The sequence below is a fragment of the Dipodomys spectabilis genome, unplaced genomic scaffold (genome assembly GCF_019054845.1).
Source record: "Dipodomys spectabilis isolate Male_0828 unplaced genomic scaffold, ASM1905484v1 ptg000270l, whole genome shotgun sequence".
Taxonomy (NCBI): Eukaryota; Metazoa; Chordata; class Mammalia; order Rodentia; family Heteromyidae; genus Dipodomys; species Dipodomys spectabilis.
The window spans coordinates 1,981,286-1,998,435 of record NW_024870947.1 but is presented as its reverse complement, the minus strand read 5'-3'; the positions used below and the strand labels follow the sequence as shown (position 1 = coordinate 1,998,435).

The 17,150-nt window shown below is 37.0% G+C and overlaps 1 pseudogene; it reads left to right on the top strand.

The window, feature by feature from the left end:
- The first annotated feature begins 380 nt into the window (after positions 1 to 380).
- On the top strand, positions 381 to 477 carry LOC122126017 (annotated as a pseudogene).
- Positions 478 to 17,150: the final 16,673 nt, after the last annotated feature.

The window sequence follows — 17,150 nt, the reverse complement described above, 5'->3', positions numbered from 1 at the left end:
CCTCATTTGGGAAATTTTAAGCTGCAGATGTTTAGAAGTAGCTGTTAAGCAAGGCTTACATTGAATCCATTAGCTCCACAAAGCTAACTCAGTTAATAAATAAGTACTTGAAAATCAATCACCTTTGCACCTATCTATAAAGGCTTCAACGTATGATCAAATTTCAAATGAAAATGATTTAATAGTCATTGACAAAATCTTGCAAATGTAAACAATCGAACAAACAACATAGGTTTTTTCCACCATACACAGAATTTTACAGAATTAAGATGAATAGCAATTTTGGGAACAATAAGGTTTCCTTGATACAAATAGGCAACCAAAGATCTATGCCTGTCTTAAGATTGCATCATTAATTACTTAAATTTACAGGATAGTACATGCTTCAGCAGCAGGTCTACCTGAATTACAATACAGAGATTTACATGGCTCTTGCACCAAGATGATATGAAAATTTGTGAAGTATTCCATATTTTTCATTCTTCACATGCAAGAAATGAAAAACAGTTATTAAAAAGTTGATTACAAATATACAAGTGTAATAATATATGTAATTAATAGAAATAAAAGTTAGTTTGACATCAGTGTATTCAATCTTCACCGTTTTAGAAAGGCCTTTACATAGCATAACCTTTACAAAAATTTTGAAATAAGATAACATTGTCATTTTATCTTAAAATGTTTCTATATGGAATGCAATCTGAAAGGACACATTTATTAATGAACCTATGTATTATAAAACAATGTCAAATTCAAAGTATTATATCTAGGAGAGAATGAAATAGATTATGGACATTATACAAACAGAATACTAAATATTTTAAAGTATACTTTTTCAGACAAGCACCAGAAATATCTTTAGTTTCTGTACTACTCATTTCAACAGATAAGTTAAGATTATTTCTGATTTAAAAAATTACAAACTCTATAGAAATCACTATAGATGTATACAAACAACTCGAATATATTTTGACATCAAAGTCAGGCAATTCATTTGGAAGAATACCATGGAATCCATGAACTTTTAAAGTAAGGTATTGCTGTTGCTTTGTATTGTGAAAATATTTTCTATGGACACATAGGATGGACTGGCAATTTTGAAATTTAAGAAACTTAACTGATCCATTAGGACTTAGGAGAACAATTTGTACAGCTTTCCACAACTTCAAAGAGGTAGTGATACATACTTACCCTTTTGGCAATATCAAATGCAGTTTCTTCCAAGTTGTGCTTCAGACATGGCTTGATATAATGGTTCAACAGAAGGAGATCCAGCGTATCTTTGCTATATCTATTCCCAGAAGCAAGATGCAAGGGGGTCAAGAGGCCTTTAATTTGGCCATTGGTATCTGCATTATGATGAAATAAAGAAGCCACTCTGTTATTATTCCATGTATAAGTACTGTTCAGGGATGTCCAGACATTCCCAGTTATTGCATGAATATCTGCCTTGAGCCACCACCTCATGGACAATGTCTAAGTGTCCACTGTTGGCTTCTCCATGAAGAGGGTTATACTCATCGTCATCCCTAGTAATCACATGAGTGGCCTTTTTGGAAAGTAGTCTCTGCACTGTAGTAAGGCGATTATTTTCAGCAGAACAAAGAAGAAATTTGCTTGGATACTATTTCATTTTTTTCTTGCAATTGATACCATTTCTCACTTTTTCACCTTGTTCCTCAACTTCATCAGAATTGCCTAACCAGAGACTTTGAGTGCCAGTGAGAATTTGCTGTCCATGTATTTCCCCAATAGTTCACATTGGATGAAATGGTCAGAAAAATCCGGTGAATTTTCTGCATCTGTTTATTTTTTTCACTATTATTTATTTTCTCTTTTTTCACTTTTACTATTCTAAATTATTCTAACTGGAGAGTAGGAAATTGGTAGAGAGCAGAGGAAAGATTTTCTTCCGTATTTAAAGGTACAGACTGAAATGAGGACCAGTGTTGTCTTCATGTGCAGCTTATTCTAAGAATGAGAAAATAGGAAATAATGTCTTCTGTGTAAATGAATTGGGATATGGCAGAGCAGAAAGTAAAATGATGCAACCAAAAATATAAAAGCAAAATAAATTAGAATAATTATGGAGCAATCATATTACCTATGAGAACCATGAAAGGGAGAGAGGAAGAGAGAGACAGATGTGCAATGATCTAGCTAGCCACAAAATCCATCCCTCTGATCAAATTATAGAGCAAATAATTTTATTTTTTAAAAGAGATGGAAATAGAATTTAAGATCAGATGTCTCCATTGTTTTAATTATATTCTTATTATCTTAAATACTTGTACAAGGGAATTTTCATTCAACATATCAGTTTTTTTAAGTAAAATGGATCTTTATATAACTTTTCCACACCCTTCCAAACCTCACCCCACTTTAATTTTTTCTAGTTTCATACTATCTGCATTGAACATTATACCATCACTCTCTTCCTCCATAACTCTCTTTATTCCTTCCTTTTGACTTCCACTCACATATTTCAAGTGATAGTTTCCTGGTCCTCATTTTGTTGGAGTAAAGTTCAATTTTATAAGAAATTACACCTTTGAAATACTCCTCTGCAAATAGCATGCTTTGGTTAATATTTTTGTGTAAACTTGTATAAATTTCTAGCTTCCAAATATGACACAGAATATGGGTCCTTTGTGTGTCTGGCTCTGACTTAGTTCACTTAATATATTTTTAGACCTATTCATTTCGTTGCAAATAATGTAACAGTCTTCAAAATGGATGGGTTCAATCCAATTGTGTATATGTGCCACACATTCTCTAACCATCACTCTGCCAAAGGGCATCTGGGCTGTTTCTGTAACTTGGCTACAGTGAATAGTGCAGCAGTGAACATGGTTGTGAAAGTGATTTTACTGTAACCTTTTGGAAGAATTCATCACTTCCTTTGTGGGAGCAATCCTCTAGCCAGTTTTCCAGAATAAGAACATCCCTCCCTTCATCTTCATCACAATGTATTGCAAGTCCTCAAAAACACACTTACTCCTACAGGTCTCAATAAGCTAAAACCACACTGTGCCCATATTCTTTCAATACATTTTTTTCATAATTGTACATATAATTTAGTGAGAACCTTCTATATACTTTCCTAATATGGGAATGAGGGACATGACAGAGTAAACGTAAGAAATATGCAACTTAATTAGCTATTATCATATTCAAAATCATGTTCAGCTCTAATTCATAACCTCACATAATATTATTTTAATCTTTATTTGATTACTTCATCTAACCTGTAAATTATGTCAGGTGAGTTAAAAGCAAAGGCAAAAAGTGTGGTTTGATTTTGACACTCATGTGTAAGGTTGCACAACATGGGCAAATAGATGGATTAAAATTAATAGCTCTTATCCATTTTGTTAACGTAGAGATGGTTTTCCCAAACTGATTCTCGAATTCGTATTCCATTGAACAACAAGAAACATGTGATAATTTCCTTTGTTTTGCTCCTTATTAACTTTTGTTTCCATTTTATTTTATAATGGATGATTTCATAAATGTACTGTAGATACAAAAATATGTTAAAATATTTCTATCCATATGCATTGATATATACATACACACATATATTATGCAGGTTATAATGATAATGTATAATTTCAGTAAGTGTACAATTTACTAAATTATTAAAACTATCGACGGCTCATGCCTGGCATCCTGGTTACTCGGGAGGCTGAGATCTGACGATCATAGTTTGAAGCCATCCTGGGCAAGAATGTCCAGGATATTCTTATCACCAAACAACCAACAGAAAATCAGAATTGGAACTGTGGTTCAAAGTAGTAGAGTGGTAGCCTTAAGAGAAAAATCTCAGGGACATCATCCAGGTTCTTAGTTTAAGAAGTACAATCTACCCAAATAAAATCTATTTAATTTACACCTGTGTAATTAAAGTATTTCCATCACCCAAATGCACAACCATGCTCATTTGCAAGGTAACTCTGTTTTGTCTGAAGTACCATAAAATATTTTCACTTAAGTTGAAAGCATTGAACCATGGGTTCATTCTATCACTCTAATGCATTTTTCCACTCAAATCTTACAATTATTCCAATTATTTAAAATCATAGCTTTTTACTTTAATACCCAAATATTAGAGTTTGAATTGAGTGTCTTGTGCCCCCTAAATGGGTGTTTTTACCACTTTGTCATTTCCCCAGTCCTAAATTATCCTGATTATTTTTCAGATCCTTGTGTATGACCTTGGGCTCAGTCCACGTTATGTTATACTTCCTGGAATTTAGAATAACATGTGCATGGTATTGTGTACAGATCTTTCTGTCCACTCTGGGCTTTAAACTCTATCCTCACAAGAGTAGACTCCCATGTAGTCAGGATTTTCATAAGTTTGTCATAGCTGATGTTTTTTTAAGTCTTTGCATTTCCTGCAGGTTCTTGACTACTGAATTAATTTGTTTTCTTGGGTTGTTTTGTTTCATTTGAATGTATGTGTTGAGTTGTTCCTCACTTTTCCTTTTATTCCTTTCAATCAAGTTCTTACCTAAAGTGCTGAGAAACCAATTCTTCTTTTTCATGATAGTCAAGGTTTACATGATTTATTCCAAAGCAATTTCAGTAATATTTAAACATCTTCATATCTATGGATGGTACATAAATGATAAGTGCTGCGACGGGTCTTTTTATTTCCACAGCAGTCTTTGTCATGCACAGACAGATCATGAAATATATGAAGGTAATAAAACTACAGATGCAAGCAAAGAGAAGAAAAAACTATTATTAATTTTTTGACAGAGGCTTGAGTTCTAGTGAAAGAAATACGTTGCTTGATGCAAGATTTCACAAAATTGTATTGCTAGGAGGAAGCTAAACAATCATCTAATTCTACAGAATTGAGGGAGAAGAATCAAACTCCTGAATAGTTTACATATGGGTCAAATAAAAGCATACTTCTAAAAAGAGAGTTGACTTTAGAGAAACATGATGAGTTCTATGTAAATAGGTGCTTAGCTGATTTTGTTAATTTGTAAACTAATACAGGGAAATAGGGTACAGCATGGTAAAAAAATGAACTTCGCATTGAAATACTCATGTGTGTGTGTGTGTGTGTACATGCACGTGTATACACGCAAGTGCATGTGCAAGTGCTCATTTATTCATTCATCATCCCTAAGCTTCTGTGTCCAAGGATAATGGTTTACCACTTGAGCCATTGTTCCACTTCTGGCTTTTTGGAGATACTCGCATGTATTTTCATGATTGGACTGGCTTTGAATAGTGGTCTTCATATCTCAGCCTCCAGAGTAGCTAGCTAATCTTACTCAACCTCCAAGGGGCTAGTTAAAATTGGGCCTGTCCTCTATACTTCACTGCTCTTTTATTCTTGTCCTGAGGTGTTTACATGCCTAAGTCATATATATGTCTAGTTGCTTTAAGAAATACTCTGACTGCTTGGCACCAGGGGCTCCCATCTGAACTCTTAACTACTGAGGAAGCTTGAGAACACAACCCAGGCCAAAAGTTTAGTGGACTTCCTGAGTATTGCAGTTCAAGTCCAGCATCAGTAGGAACGTTTTCTGAGTCACTTATCTCAAATTAACCACCAGAAAACTGGAATTGACACTGTGGCTCAAGTGGTAGAAATCTAGCCTTGGGTTTAAGACCCACAACCATCAAAAAAAGAAAGAAAGAATAAGAAATGTGATCTTAGCCACCAGTTCATTGCTAGTATAATTCCTGCTCTCTCAACATGGCCTTTTTTTCCCAGTTAATTCCATGCTTTTATATCTGACTTGCTTTGTGAACAGAATTATTCTTCCATACTATGTTATTACAAATTTTCATGATTAGCTACCATGATTTAGATCTAGTAGAAAACAAGAGTGGCCTCATCCTTCATGTTCCACTTAGTAGTAATGCTTTCTCTATATCACTCCCATAGATCTACTTACTGGCTTTGAATTTATTGTTTCAATGTTGTCTTATTTGTAGAGTTTTCTGTAGTGTATTGAACTATTAAACTTAAGCACAAAACTTCTTTTTCTTGTATTATTCCTATTGTTTCTCCTACTGTTAACTTATGTACACTTGGGAAATAATGCACAACACACACACTCACAAAGAAATGTTTCTGAGAACCTTCTTCCCACTTAAAATTGGTCTTAATTACAGTGCAATTAGGAAATTTGAACTTAAACTACTCCAGGAAGTTTTTTTCTTTTTTTTTTGGTTGTAAAAATGGTGTAAATAGTGGTTAGAGTTACATAAATAAGTAAATGAGTACATAATCTATCAAGCACTGTTACCTCCTCTTTTGTTTTTCTCCTGCCATCCCTTTCCTCCCCACCATCCCAACTTCCTTCTCCCCTCTTCAAGTAGTAAAGTTCATTTTCGACATAGTGCCTTGTACAACTCATTGTTACAATGGGTCATACTGTATCCTTGTTTCAGCATTTTGTTATTTCCCTTCCCTTCCCCACATTAATAAAATGTATATGCAAGATACAAAAAAAATACATACTACATGTTAAATACATTAAAAACAATAGCAAGAGAGAAAAATCAAGTTGTGTCACTATCTTGGGGTACATTCACTTAACATCATCTTATATGGCCATGTGTACATGGATAATGTTTTATAAGCGATTTAAATTCCATATTTTCTCTTTAAAAAGTTATTTCTGAAACACAAGTTACCTCATGTCCAAAGATGTACTTGTGCTATTTAAATGAAACCAGAAAATATTAATTTTACTTGGAGCAGCATCATAGATTGTTACTGGAGTTAAGTGGAAGGAACTGTTACTGGAAGTGGAAACTGATCCCAAGAGAGGAATTGAACATAGAGAAATGAAAAAGTTCAAGTTAATTTGTGCTGTCCTTTTTATGGTACTAGAAAAGAATCCAAGGCCTGAAGGAAACTCTGTCCCTTACCTTTTCGAGTGTGTCCTTTACTCATATAAAACTTGTCTGTAAGCTTCCAGTTGGGAGTATTACAAAATGAAACAATATTCCATTTCAAGGCCAACATAGAATAAAAGGAAATAACTTTGTTTTAAAAGTGTTCTACTGCAAAGAAACAAAGACATGGAGATTTTAAAGTGTCTTATGCACGGATATTTCTCTCCTGAGATGATTCTCCTATTGTAGAAGTCAGTTATCCATTTCTTTATTCTGGTCCTGGGTCCTCCACAGCAATAAGGATTCCAAAAAGCAGGATCCAGTGAGTATAATCAGCAAAAGGAGCCTCTTCTCAAACCAGTGCTTTAAGGATGGTCCTAAGGAAATATGTGGGTTTTTCATTTTCTTGTTTGTTTGTTTACTTTGTGCTGGTTCTGGGGCTTGAACCAGAAGGTGGACCCTGTCCCTATACAGTTGTCTTTCCTGCCCACCTACCCCCTAAACTACTACTCTACTGCTTGAGCTAAAACTCAAATTCTGCCTGTTTTAGTGCTTAATTACAGATAAGAGTTTAACAGGCTGTCCTGCCTGGGTTGACTTTGAACTGAGATAGTAAGAAAACCAAGTGACATCAACTGTATGGACTTCTCTTTTGAAACAAGAATTATTAGATGAAGTTTATAATAAAGTTAATATTTGATAATTTTTAAAAGAAGAGAATATGTCAAGCAAAGAAGCCATAACTTAAATAACTCAGCAAAAGTAGGTGCACTGAATCATTTTGGAATTATTTTTTCTGTTTGGGAAGATTACAATTGACTTTGTTGTTCTTTTTGGGGAAACTTGAAGTCATATTTGCAGTTTTTGGTGGTCATGGGGCTTTAACTCTGATGCTGGGCCTTGTCCCTCAGCTCTTCCGCTCAAGTTGAGTGCTCTGCCACTTTAGGTACAGCACCACTTCTGGATTTCTGGTGGTTAATTAAAGATAAGAGTCTCATGGATTTTCCTGGCCAGTCTGGCTTTGAACCACAATCCTCTAGTCTCAACTTCTTCAGTAGGTAGGATTATAGGCATGAGTGACCAGCATCCGGCTTATATTTGCATTTATGTGCACTTAATGACACTATGTAGACAAACAATGGAAATTTGAATCAATGATGACATTGCAGCTTTTCAGAAAAATTGAGGTAGCAATAAAAATATCCTCCTTTTCCATGTTGTTACATTAATGACTCGTGTTATGGGACTCTTACATTAGCATCCTCTGTTGTCTGCGTATGTGGACTTAGTATCAGAAATGACTGAAGATTTTAGAAAGCAAAGGAGTTCAGGAATGAAAGAACAGCATAGAAGGATATACCATTTATCACACAGAGATTAAGAACTAGCCTAAGGAATTAGAATGCTAAAAACAATGAGGAATAAGCCTACTTGATAACTAGTTCTTCAATAACCAAAAATGGTTCCCTAGAACAGATTGTGGTATAACTTAGTTATTATCATTTATTCCTTCCATGTGAAGTTATTCCTTCTCTTTTCTCAAAACTATTAATTAGTCTATTCCTTTTTGATGCTATAACTTACCAAAAAGATTTCCAAATCTCACATAGACTACCCTTCTCATTGTGATTAGAAATGACGGCTCAAAACCTGGAATCTTTGAATTTCCAGGATTAATCTCCACCTGATATCTAAGCACATTCTTGGCATTAAATTGCCATGACCTATTAACAGAACATTGTTTTTTGTTTTTTGTTTTTTTTTTGTTTTTTGGTGGGGGGGTGTCTGGACGCGGAACCTGAACTCTGGGCTTGGGCGCTGTCCATCAGCTCTTCAGCTCAAGTCTAGCGCTCTACCACTTGAGCCACAGCGTCACTTCTGGCTTTTTTCTTTTTGCTTATGTGGTGCTGAGGAATCGAACACAGGGCCTCATGAGTGCAAGGCAATCTATACCACTGAGCCACCTTCCCAGCCCTTTTGTTAAATAATAGTAATCTAATATAGGTAAAATAAATTACGGACTATTGTTAGGCATCAGTTGGAATGACCAATTGTATATTCCAAGTATGGGTTATTTATTTTGCATTTACTAGCTAAATGACTTTTTGCCAATCTTGGGACTTGAACTCAGGGACAGGGAACTGTTTTTTTTTTTGTTTGTTTGTTTGTTTTGGCTCCAGGCTAGCACTTTACCACTTGAGGCACAGCTCCACTTTCAGTGTTTCTTTTTCTATTTATGTGGAACTGAGGAATCAAACCTAGGGTTTGATGCATGCTAAGCAATAACTGTTCCATTAAGCCACATTCCCAGAGCCCTAAAAAAATTCTTTTCGTTTTTATATTAATAAGTTTTTTTATTGTGAAAATACCACATAAGGGGGTTACAATTTTATGAGCAAGGTAATGAGTACATTTCATAGCAATCATTGTTGCCCCCCTCTTCCCCGTCCCATCCCTGCCATCGATTCTCCCCCTCCCACCCCCGCCAAAGTTGTAAAGTTTGTTTTTCAACATAACCACTTATACATCTCATTTTCGCAATTAGACTTGATTAAGATGGCATTACTTTTTCATTTCGTTACTATGTATTATAATTTAGGCCAGGTGGGAGAAAAAGAAGTGGAAAACAATACTAAGTCCAGTAAGGCTGACATTCCTATCACATCACTAAGTAAGTACAGTGTTAAGGCCAGCAGGACGCATAGGGTTGATGCACGTGACATTATTATGTAAAACACTATTGGTCATCATCTCCGACATCCATAACATTCTGCTTCCACTTTCAAGATAAAGAGGCAAATATCTAAGCCTTTTTAATTGATAGAGTGTGTTTCCTAGGAAAGAAGAAGGAGGATGTGGAAGGTGATGGTGGAAAAATATGTATATTGGCTCTCTGTCCACATTTTTTGCATTTTTAAAAAGTGCTATTGATGAACTCCCTCTTACATGTAATTGACTATACTGTCTGCACAAGATGCAGAGAAATGAAACATTTATTCTGGTGGATAGTAACATATATTAACAAAATCCATTTCTGGTTAAAAAGATACTAGGTAAGAAAGTATAAAGTATTGTCTATGAAATGGTTTCTTTTCTTGGAGAATAAACGGTAGTATTGAAATGCTCACTCCAGCTTTCTTGGAAATTTTATGCTGTCTCAGTATCAAAATGTTCTCTAATTCCTGTAACATCCAAGCATAAAAGACATGATTTGAAGATCTCAGTAGTTTTAAAAATAAAGGTACATAATAGCTTCCTTCTTGTAGAGATTTGTGATAGCGAGTATGATTGATTGTATTATAGTTCTCTTTTTTCCCCCCTCTTTATCTCAAGTGTTGTATATATGGTCATATTACTCTATGTCCTGCAACAGCATCCTGTTGGTGAGATTTACCTGTACTTTGCAATGCCAAGCTGGGTCATGTGACTTACATCAGCTTACAAAAATGAACCAGAAGTAGTGAAAGGCTATTTCTAGGGGAAGATTTCTGTCTCATTGTCTGTGTCTAATAGCTGAATTGTTTTCCCTTAGCTATAAAAATAGCGTAGTTTCAAAATGAGTCTTCTTTCAACTTATATACTGGAAGAATATATCATGTGAAATTGAGGCAAAACTCAAATACAGCCTCACCATATAACAAAAGCAGAATTAAGCTAATGTTAGAATATGATATTAAGATGTTAGTTTCTTATATTTTATACCTTTATGTTAGTTGACTATAGCATACTAGAATTTAATAAATACCAAACAAGAACTAAACAAATAGATAAGATTTCCTGGTGGACATTATTACAATTTTTTATAAATAAACATTCTCCATGTGATCATTTATGGGGTTATCTATTTTCTATAGATGGGTTTAATCATTTTAGATCATTGTATCTAATATCCATAATCATTATCCAGACCTTGTGATTGAGGTGAGGAAGAACAAAATATCTAGATTTCTCCTTCTCTTTTCCTCTTCTCCTTTTTGTAGTGTGAATTCTAATCCTTTCTCCAAATTCTCCTATTAGTAAAGGAAGAATGACACGTTGTGGATATCAAGAAAAAGGCTTCAAATCAAGAATTTCATACTTTCCTGGAGGAGGATGGGAAGGGATGGGAAGGAGAAAAAAAGGAGGAGCTACAATGCTTGATAAGAAATGTACTCATTATCTTGCCCATGTAATTGTAATCCCTCTGTACAGTATTTTCACAATAAAAAAATAGATGAGAAGGGGTACCAAGATGGTGACAGGGCAGTACGGAAACACCACAGCTCTCCCCAACCCAAAAGAGAGTTCAAGTTCCGATGCTTAATCTCCCCAAGAGACTGACAACAACAAAAAGATGAACACCCAGAGAAAAACAGAAGGTGGAAAATAACAAAAAAGAAAGAGAGAAAAAGAAGAATTTCAGAACAGAGGAGCAGGAAGACTCCTCCCTCAACCTTTACTGGCCGCGCAGCAGCACACCAAGCCATGGCCAGACCACCCAGCAGGGGCTGTCCAAGTCCCAGAGATACAGGAGTTTGTCTGCAGATAACCTGCGCAGAAGCGGCCTGAGGTACTAGTGTCAGACCCACTGATCGTGATGAACGGAGAAACCTCCTAGCCGGGAGCTTGAACAAAGATCCCACCCCTCACTCTCCATCTGAGCAGAGAGGCTCCATCCCACCAAAGCCCCTCAACCCCATGGCAGGAACCCCAGAACTACATGGGACTCCCACCGAACACCAGAGCAGAAGACATGCAAGGAACTGGTGCTGATCCGGAGAGTGCAAATGCAGACAAACCCCAGTGCTCAGAACCTGCACGGAGGCTCCTCCCCCACCCTTTGGGCAGAGGTTAGAGGCCCATCTCATGGTGCAGACCCAAACAGCATCAAATTAGGCAGAGACAGAAGAGAATCACACAGAGCTACCACCGCCCAGCCCAGCCCACATACACCTCAACTGAACTCTGATTGGAAAGGCAACCAATGACCTACATCACACAGAAGCAACTAGCTCCAGGGTGAGTACCCCGCAGGGGACTCTATCCCTCAAGAGAGACCAGGGCTGGTGGGAATCCCCAGACCATGAACCAGACCTCCTAACCCAACACCTGTACCACAGGACCCACTAAAACTGGGAACTGTTGGAGAGCTCCACCAAACCGTGTAGCACACTCAGCTGACCAGGCTACAGCAAGAGCGCCCCTGGAAGGGAGCTTAAATGCCCAAGCCAGGAACAGCGCCCCTGGGTCAAGATACCCAACAGTGGAAGAAATTTGAACTGTGTACCCCAGGCTGTGTAACCTAGGTGGGATACACAGCAGCATATCTCCAACCCACGTTCCCCAGGCCTTGGGCCGGGACCAGGCCTGGGGATCCAGTGCCTGAGCAACACAACCAACCTTTCCCAATTGAAGTCAGAAGCTGAGCATAAGCCTCAGCAGAGGGGAGAAAACAAGGAACTGCACCCACTGGGAAGCACGCCTGTGAGAGCAAAAGTCCAGGGGGGCTCAGGACAAGAGAAGCCCAAACCCCACCAGAAACCAACCCATATATTCTAGGTTATTAGACAACACAGGGCACCAGGACCTGATAATAGGCAGGAGCTCAGGCTGGTAAGGTGGCTCAGCAGTAGAATGCTTGCGTTGGGTGCATGAGAACTTGGATCTGATTCCTCAGCACCACATAAGCACAAAGGGTCAGAAGTGGTGCTGTGGTTCAAATGGTAGGATGCCATCCTTGAGCTTAAGATCTGAGGGACAGTGCCCAAGCCCAGAGTTCAAGCCCAAAACCAGCCTTTCCTCCACAAAAAAAAAACCATCAGGAGCCCATAGCAGACTCCAGCATCTGAGAGAGTTCATCCAGCACATCCAATCTTGCCAAGAGCACCCGTAGGAGCAAACAGGAGCAGTCTAGGCTGCTCAACCCTTCCAATGACGAGAGCTGCCAGTGATCTACAGCAAAGAGCTGAGAACCCTATGTGGGTCAGACCAGCAGCTGGAGGTCGGCCCCCAACAGAACCGAAATCAGGTACAAACTCTCTCTACCAACACAGAAACAACAACCAAGCAAAATCAGACACATATTGACCAAAACAAAATTTCAGATTAGTCTCCAATAATCCTGGACCCACATGGGAAAATCACAGAGAAAAATTACAAGATTTATTAATAGCCAGGATAGCAAGGTATCCCCAATAGCCAGCAGCCACACAGGGGAGAGCCCCAGTGGGAGCAAAGCAGGAATGAAAGACAAAAGCTACATCCAAGGGATGCTGGAGACAATGACTCAAAAAATAAAGCGAGAAATAGACCAGAAATTAAAGAACATGGGGACAAACTATCGAAAGAAATGCAGGATCTCAAACACGAGGTACACACAAAAGTAGAGGAATTACATACCTCACTCAGAAGTGAGAAAAATGCCAAAATAGAGGCAATACATACCTTATTAAGAGGTGAGATCAGTACTTTGAGAACCAACACCAAATCCATAAATGAGTCCATTTCTTCCTTGCAAACCACAATGGAAGCCACAGTTAACAGAGTGAACGAAATGGAATGTAGAGTGTCAGATACAGAAGACAGAATACACCAACTGGACCAAACAATGACAGATATGGAAACATCACTTAAATTATGCCAAAGTTAAATTCAAGAGCAAGCAGATAGTGCCAAGAAATTTAACCTTTGTATAATTGGAGTGGACGAAGGTGAGGAATATCAAAGCAAGGGAATGCAACACCTATTCAACAAGATAATCAGTGAAATTTTCCCCATCTCAAAAAAGAACATCTTACCTACATAACAGAAGCATATAGAACACCTAACAAGCAAGACACCAGGAGAAACATTCTAGACACATTATAGTAAAAATGATAGACCTGAATAATAAGGAAACCATCTTGCATGCAGCAAAAATGAAGAAGGAGCTATAATAAACGGGAAAAATTAGAATCACTGCAGATCTCTCCACACAAATACTGAATGCAAGAAAGGCCTGGGAAAGTACCATACGAGCCCTGAGAGCCAATAACTGTCAACCCAGACTGATATACTCGGAAAAGCTAGCATTCACATTCGATGGAGAGCTGAAAATTTTTAATAGCAAATAAAAACTAAATGAATACATAAACATTAAGCTAGCATTACAAAGAATACTAAGAGTGGGAACACAACCTGAAGAAAGCAACCAGGAACAAGGACATGTACCCAGACAGTAATTAATAGAAATCTAACTGAGCAAGCACAGGAGGAAAGGAAAGAAGAAAAACTGAGGGAAATTGGGAATGACAGGGATCAAAATGCATCTCTCTATACTATCTCTTAATATTAACGGGCTTAATTTGCCAATCAAAAGAAAAAGAACTGCGGATTGGATTAGAAAACATGACCCATCCATCTGTTGCCTTCAGGAGACACACCTCTCAGCCAAACATACAAATAAACTCAGAGTAAAGAGTTGGAAAAGGATCTACCAATCAAATGCCCCCAGTAAGAAAGCAAGTGTAGCAAGCCTGATATCTCAGAAGATAAACTTTTCATTATAATCAATACAAAAAGACAAGGCTGGACACTACATATTAATACAGGGAACAACCCAAGAGGAGGACAGTTCCCTCTTATATTACCAACTTATATTCCCCAAACATTGGTGCACCCAGATATGTTAAGCAAATACTCTCAAACTTACAGAATAAAATAGATCCCAATATGATAATACTAGTAGACTTTAACACCCCACTCTCGCCAAGGACAGGTCTACCAAACAGAGGATTGGAAAAGAAGCTACTGAATTAAGTGAGGCCATACTTCAACGGAATTAACTGACATCTACCGAGTATTTCACCCTAAAACAACAGAGTACACATTCTTCTTAGTAGCTCATGGAACTTTCTCCAAAATAGACCATATCATAGTTCATGGAAGGAACTTAAGCAAATACAAGGGGATTGACTTAATCCCCTCTATCCTATCTGACCACAGTGGAATCAAGCTAGTTCTCAATAACAAAGCATACAGCAGAAATTATTCTAATACATGGAAATTTAACAGCACACTTCTAAGCAATGGCTAGGTAACAGAAGAGATCAAAGAAGAAATAATTTCCTACAACTCAATAAAAATGAAAACACCGCACAAAGAAACTTGTAGGACACATCAAAAGCAGTCCTGAGGGGAAAATTTATTGCCCTCAGTGCCCACATCAAGAAAATAGAGACAGACCAAGTAAATTATCTCATGTTTCAATTAAAATAGCTAGAAAAACATGAAAAAAAAATGCAACCTAAATTTACTAGAAGGAGCCAGATAACCAAACTAAGACTGGAGATTAATGAATTAGAAAATTGTAGAACCATAGCCAGAATTACCCAAAGAAAAAACTGGTTCTTTGAAAAAATAAATAAAATTGATGGACCGTTGGCAAGATTAATTAAAAAGAAGAGAGGAAACCCATATTAACAGGATTAGGGATGCCATAGGAAAATTCACAATACATACACAAATTATCTAAAACAATCTTAACGGACTACTTTCAAAAGTTATACTCTCTAAAGTAAGAAAACCTGGCAGAAATGGATGCATTTTTAGAGAAATACAAGTTGCCCAAACTAAGCAAAGAAGAAGTAAATCATTAAATAAGCCAATATCCTACAACGAGATACAGAAACAATCAGAAGTCTTCCAACAAAAAAAGCCCAAGACCAGATGGATTCACAGCAGAATTCTATAAGACCTTTAAAGAAGAACTAATGGCCATAATCCTCAAGCTCTTCAGAGAAACAGAGAAGGAGGGAGCTATCCCAAACTCATTCTACGAAGCCAATATCACACTCATCCTCAAACCAGGCAAAGACCCAACCAAAAAAGAGAATTACAGGTCAATTTCCTTGATGAACACTGATGCAAAGATCCTTAACAAGATTCTAGCTAACAGAATCCAGAAACATAAAAAAAAAAATCATACACTATGATCAGATAGGCTTCATCCCAGAGATGCAGGGATGGTTTAACATACATAAGTCAATAAATGTAATCCTACACATCAACAGAGCCAAGGTCAAGAACCACATGATTATCTCCACAGATACTGGAAAGGCCTTTGATAAAATTCAACATTCATTCATGGTAAAAGCTCCGGAGAAAATAAGAATAGAAGGAACATTTCTTAAAACAATAAAAGCCATTTATGACAGACCAATAGCCAATATTATACTTAATGGGGAAATGCTAAAAGGAATTCTCTTAAAATCAGGAACAAGGCAAGGATGCCCACTGTCTCCACTCCTCTTCAAAATAGTCCTGGAACCCTTACCCAGGTAAATAAGGTAAGAAAAAGACATTAAAGGGATCCGCATAGGAAAAGAAGAAGTTAAACTATCCCTTTTTACAGATGATAAAATACTATACCTTCACGATCACAAAAACTCTATTCCCAAACTCTTAGAAATCATAAATCACTTCAGCAAAGTAGCAAGATACAAAATCAACCCATAAAATCAGTTGCCTTCCTGTACACTGACAATGTACAAGCAGAAAGGGAGCAACCCCATTCACAATAACCTCCCCCAAAATAAAATATTTAAGAATTAACCTAACCAAAGATGTAAAAGAACTATTTAATGAAAACTATAAAAATGTGGTATATATACACAATGGAATTCTGTGCCTCCATCAGAAAGAATGACATTGCCCCATTTGTTAGGAAAGGGAAAGACTTGGAAAAATTATATTAAGTGAAGTAACCCAGGCCCAAAGAAACTTAGGTCCCATGATTTCCTTTATTTGCTAAAACTAGTATATTCTGAGTCAAGCAGAAAGGTCAGATAAGTAGATGTTAGAGAAAGCATTCAAGTGTATTTTTTCTTTCAGGTGATTGTTTCTAACACATTTATAAGATTAGTTCTTTGTTGCTTTGTATGTTCCTGCCCCATGGTGTAACCCCTGCTTTCACTGTATTTGATGTTGATATAATTTGTGGAGGGGAAGAGGAAAAAACAAATTATTTAAATAGGGATTCAGGTGGATCTATTGTAACAATGAGATATACAAGTCATTATGTCGAATACAAACTTTACAACTTTGGTGGGAGGAAGAAGGATTGGGTTGGGGGGGCGGGAGGAGCATGGGAAGAGATGGGAAGGGGAAACAAAGGAGGAGTCTACAATGATTGATAAGAAATGTACTCATTATGTTGCCCATGTAATTATAAACCCTCTTTACAGTATTTTCACAATAAAAAAATAAATAAAACTATAAAAAGTTAAAGAAAGAAATTACACAAGATACTAGGAAATGGA